Source organism: Chinchilla lanigera, unplaced genomic scaffold, assembly GCF_000276665.1.
Source record: "Chinchilla lanigera isolate Chin_1 unplaced genomic scaffold, ChiLan1.0 scaffold00048, whole genome shotgun sequence".
NCBI classification, from domain to species: domain Eukaryota; kingdom Metazoa; phylum Chordata; class Mammalia; order Rodentia; family Chinchillidae; genus Chinchilla; species Chinchilla lanigera.
This window is the reverse complement of record NW_004955449.1, coordinates 5,931,059-5,937,058: the sequence shown is the minus strand read 5'-3', so window position 1 is coordinate 5,937,058 and position 6,000 is coordinate 5,931,059.

Below are 6,000 nucleotides of genomic sequence, written 5' to 3'. Positions count from 1 at the left end.
GAGAGAACAAAGTTCATCAGGGGAAGAATGTGTGTGACAGAAGAGCAAATCCACCTCAGGTCTGAAAGTGGTCTGGAGGAAGGAGCAAGCGGGGAGGATTAGTTTGTGGCAATAGCCTACCCCACAGCTCTTAATAGCATTTATCTGTCTGTCTGTCTATCTATCCATCTATCTATCATCTATCTGAGACACTAGAGATGGAACCCAGGGTTTGTGCATGCTAGGCAAGTGCTCTACCACTAAGCTATATATCCAGCTCCTCATCTTTTTGTTTTTAGCCCTGAAACTTTGAAACAAATTCCTATTATTTGAAGCCTATGTGAAAAGATTACAAATTAGAGCCCAGCCCAGGCCATTTAGCAACTTAGACTCTGTCTCACGCTGGAAAAAGCTTTTTTTTTTCAAAGGGGGCTGGGGATGTAACTCAGTGTAAAGACCCTGGGTTTGATGAGAGAGAGAGAGAGAGAGAGAGAGATTGAGAGGTGGGGGGTACTAAGACATGAAGTTTTTCTGAAGGATGTGAGTCCTTTCCATGCTAGGGGAAGTGGTGTTTGTCATGGAGATCTGTGAAGAGTGGACCTTGGCAGTCCAGAGAGTGGGCTGGAGTCTGGGCAACATCTACAGTGGCCATATGATCTCGTTACCTTGGCCAACCCTGGAAAGCCTGTGCAGATGACTCCACTGTGCTGCCTGAAAGGTGAGAGAGAAGGGGTGCTCAGATCTCCTGATAACATACAGCCGGCTTTTTGCCTCCATGAAAAGTTCTTCTTTCAAATCGACTAGTTTATAAACGGTCTCATTCCATACAGACAACCATGGTTCCCCCAGGTGACCAGTAGCTCTTGCATGCAGTTTGAAAGTTAGTCCGCTGAAACTGATTGAACTACAGCGGTATCAAAAGTACAGAAAGGAGTATCATGCGCACCCAGGCAAACTGCTCACCCAGCCAGGGGGTACATTCCTTGGCTCTGTGGTCCAAGCAAAGTTAGCAGAAGGACAGATATGGCTTCCACATATCAGGACACAGGTGGGCCCTGGGGCAAGGGGGAGCCTTGCTCAAAGTGTTCCCTGACATTTCCTAAGTCTCTGAAGTGCCCCGGATGTAGACCTTTGACTTTTCAAATATAGGTCACAGTGGAATCAGTCCTAGAACTCAGAAACTCTGAGCGGTCTAAAGAGAGAAAACTGAGTGGTCTAGAGAGAGAAATGTCAGTCTTTGGCATATTGGCCAAGCTGTGTCTGCCATTGTGCTCTATAGATTGTTCTTTTAGACAGATCCTATTTTATGATGGCACAATGTACACTGCAGTGTATTTGTGTGCAATAATGTTAATTTAAGAAGTTTCTTGAGGGACTGGGGATTTAGCTCAGCGGCAAAAGCGCCTGCCTGGCAAGCGCAAGGTCGTGAGTTTGGTTCCCGGTACCGGAGAAAAACCAAAAAAAAAAAAAAAGAAGTTTCTTGAAATGGCCAACTTTGTAGTTTTGTAGAGTCATTTTATTATTGTTTACTCTACCAGGAGCTTCAAGGAATTGAAGTTAGTAGAGCCTCGCTTGATCTGCCTGGTTCCTGGATATGGGGAAGCCAAGGGAATTCCTCAGTTCGCTTCCTTTGTCTCAGCCATAGAAGAAAATACCTCTAGGTTTGGAGGCTGGGAGTGCATTAGCATGAATTATGCATCAGTACTTAAGCTTGGCTGTTTTAGGTCCTGTTTCAGCACGGAGCTGCCCATCTTCCTTGAAGCATTTGCTAGTATTTTCTTCTTCTTAAAGCACTCCTAAAGACATCAGGAGAATGAGTGAGCGACAGTGCAGATGCTGTGAGGAGCGTGCCAGATGCTTGACTTGGATTCCGCTTGGGCTGATTCTGGTTACACTCACCTGAGGTGAGATTTTGGTGTGCAAGTTTGTGTGTGTGTGTGTGCACGTAATTTCAGGTCCATGCACAGCTATTCTGATGAAATACCCGTGTCTTCCTCTCCTACACGCTTGGCTCAAGGGCCAGAATAAATTTTATTTTGATTGTTAGAGAAAAGTAAGTTTGACTTTTAAAAAAATATTCATTTCACTCATTCAACAATGAGTGAACTGGCAGCTACCATATACCCAAAGCAGTCCAAGCCACGGGGCAGAAGAGGGAGCGAGACGGCCAGGGCCCTGACTAGCCAGTACCCACATGCTCCTGGTGGGAAGAAGGAAACAAAAAAGTAGATAAGCGAATCTACAAGATTTCAGATGTCATGTGAAGATAATAACACAGGGTGATTTGATACAGTAATTAGGTAGCAACCTGAGACTATAGAGTTAGAGTTGCCTCCTCAAGGAAGTGAAATTTGAGCTCAGGATGTGTGTCCAGTATCTAGAGTTGTCTGCAGGTACTCGATTCAAGAACGATTCCAGAAGAAATAATAGTTACCTGCATAGTAGCCATCATTATTAGATAAACAATTTCATACACAGTTTATTAGCTGTAATTTTAGCTAATATCCTTTGAGGATATTTGAGTTTTACTTCTGTGGTTGCTTACTGGTGGGGGACGTGTCATGGTTAGCTGACTGCTCCTGTGGTTGAAGCTTAGATAGAGCAGCCTGAGGTTAATTACAGCCCTGTCCCTTCCTTCATTTTCATGTTTGTTTGTTTTCTGGTGCTGGTGATCTGACTGAACCCAGAGCTTCATACACATGAGGCAAGTGGGGTGCCACTGAGCTACATCCCTCTTCCCCTTCCTTCATTTTTATCGCTATCTGGTTAGCCAGCTTTCTGTTACTATACAAGATGCCTGGGATAATTAACTTTTAAAGAGAACAGATTTTGGCTCACAGTTTTAGAGGGTTCAGTCCATGGTTGGCCCCATTGCTTTGGGTCTGAGGACACATCATAGCCAGAGCCCTTGGTGGAGCAAAACCACTCATCTCATGGCTGGAAATGAAGGAAAAAGGAAGAAGGTGAGGCTGGGATCGCATTATCTCCTCCAAGCGCAGCCTCCAGTGAAGACATCACACTAAGCCCTGTCTCTTAAAGGTCCCCGCACCTCCTCCAGCTCCAAGCTGGGGACCAAGTCATTAACAGTGGGCCTTCAGGGGACAATCTAGATCAGAACTGTAGCAGCTATACGTTTTTCTTGGTGATTCTTCTATTTGAGGTATGATGGTATCAGTGAAAGTGATGTTGTAAATCACCAGTGAAAATTTGTGCTACTGCTTCATACGGCATCTTTGTCTGTGGCTCCCACTCTATAGCCCATACATATGAGAACCACTTTCAGAGTGGTTGGTGACTCAGTATCAATGAATGGCTGACTGCTATTTAAAGGTATAGGGCATTTCTAAGCTTCCATAGGGGAATAATTAAAACACTGCAGGTAACAAAGAATTAATTTTGAGGGATATTAAACACCCTTAATTAGCACACTTGAGTTTTGTTTCCCTACAGAGAAAGTATTTTTTATGGCAACATGCCATGTCAAAGCTTCTAAAGTTCTTCCTAAACTTAGATCCAAAGTCATTTTTACAATGCAAATGAAGACTGCAAAAATCTTCTAAGCCAAATCATTCATGAGTATTGAAGAAACTCTAGGGCCTTTGGATTTTGTTAATAATTTTGTAGCGATCTCAGGGGAGGTCTTCTGAAAAATATATAGCTGGCGAATTCAGAGTGCCTAAATCTTCCAATAACCTACATCTGTGCAGATTTTTGAATTCTTGCTTTTTCTCAATATTCATTATGCTGTATATTAATTGCATTTTAAAGTTTAAGTCAATTTAGAGATCATAAAAATTCAAGACGAATAGAAATATCTCCGCCTAGACACATCCATCAAGTGAAGTTGATCACTTACAATATCACATGCAATTAGGGCAGCAAAGAAGAATTATAGTTTATTGGTGTCAGTTTCAATTAAATGAGATCAATGAATTCTTTGGATATTTACGATACAGCTCTCTTACCTAAGCAACCATGCTGTGGTGAACTTAACAATGAAAATGGGTTGAACTATTTAGTTATATGTAGATTTATACATTTTTTTTTATTTTAAGGGAAAGACTTTGAAAGTTATTTGCACTTTCTAAATATGAGCATGTAGAGATTAATATATATTAATGATTTCCAGATAATGATTGTTTTAGACTTGCACATAAACTCTTTACTTCAGTGCACTTGTGAAGGCAAAATTAATGGTGAAAAATTATCTCTTGGTTGGACACACATATGAGAATGAACTTGAACTCCATCTGATGAGGGAAAGAAGGAATATAGTCAGTTGAGCTAACATTGTTTCTCAGATAGTACAGAGATGGTAGCAGAGAGTCTGATGTCTAATTTTCCACTATTCAGTATAGCACTGAATTATGTTCAGACTACTAGGGACGGAAGCCAGTAACTCACAGAATAATACTCAAAGTGCTAGGGAAAAGGTTCTGCCACCATAACTATGTGGCCCAAGCCCTTTGATGTTTTTCTCAATGATACCTTGCAGGCAGTTAGTAAGCAACACATCAGGACTTCATATGGGGGAAAGAAAAAAGTGATTTACTTCTTCAGATTTTAAAATTTTTCTTTTTATTCTTTTATAGCATTATTCTATCCCACCTTAATTACCTCCTGCTTTTTCCTTTCCTCATGCATGTTTTCTTCATCCCCTTTATCTTTATCCTCTAAGAGGGTAGAAGTTTAGGCCAGGGAGGTCTTCGAGTATATGTGCATTGTCCTGGGTAGCAGCAGTACAGGCCCAGGTGTGCAAATGCAAGAAGTATGCTACTGCGGGGGATCTACTTACTAACAAGTCTGCTGATATCTAGGGACAGCAGGCAAGACAAGCTCCGGAAGGCCAAGGTGAGTATTCAATATGAATATACAAGCAATCAGTGGTCCAGAGACAGACACCTGGATGGCAAGATGATTTATGCTTGAAACAGACACAATGCACTGGGAAGATGCCTCTAATTTGCCTGAGCCAATTATACCCTTATATGCTTCCTTCTGGATTATGAGCTCCAAAATAGCAGGTACCGTATTTCTTTTGCCTCCCAATATATGTTTACCACTTGGCATCAGGCTTCACAAATATTTGTTGAATGGATGAACTCTGAGAGTACTATGGTCTAGGAACTGCAGGTAGAGATGTAGGTCCTCTTTCCCCTCTTTTGTATCTTTTTGCTTCTCTTCAACATTAGCAAAATACTTGAAACTTTTTATGGAGCACTGGCCACGTTCCAGGTGCTATTACCCATGCTTTATGTCCATTACCTCATTGGAAACTCAGAACCCTGCTCTGGGGTAGAGGATATTTTCTCTGCACCTCTTTAGTGGGGAATTGGAGAACAGAGGTTCTTACATCCAGTGGTCACTTAACCAGTGAATAGTGGCCCTTACCCCCAAATAAGGCATGCGAACTGAGAAACCACACTTTCAACCATGAGACTATAGAGCTCACTGTTAGCCACAATATCAAGGTACAAATAAGTTTAAACTAAGATTTCTCAAATCTGAAAGAGTTAATAAAAACTTGGAGGTATGATAGACATTGTGAAATGAAAGGAAAACACTCAAGGGTAAAAGGTAACTGGGATGTGGGAAAAGAGAAGGGAAAGAAGGAGAAATTTTGTATGTATATATATACAGGATAGTTAACATAGTTGATCTACTGTCTTCTATTTCTTTCCTGAAGGAAACAGTTAATGAGTCCTTGATTGATCAATACTGCATGTCTCTATTTGTTTTCATGAGAAACCACTTTGAAGATATCAATATGTAATACAACAAGCATTGTTAATTTCCTACCACTTTGTTTGTAACTCTGTATTGTTTGTACTGTTCTTCTGCTATTTTGTAAATGGTTGTCTATCTGTTAATGTTTTCCTCCTTTTATTTTTAAAATTAAAAAAAATAAACTAAGATTTCTCAGTAGTTGGATTGAGTGTCCATGTCCCACTCTGAGCCCGGCCTGGACTTCTTTGGCTAATAAGACATTAGAAGTAATGTCACTTCTGGGTAGAAGGTATA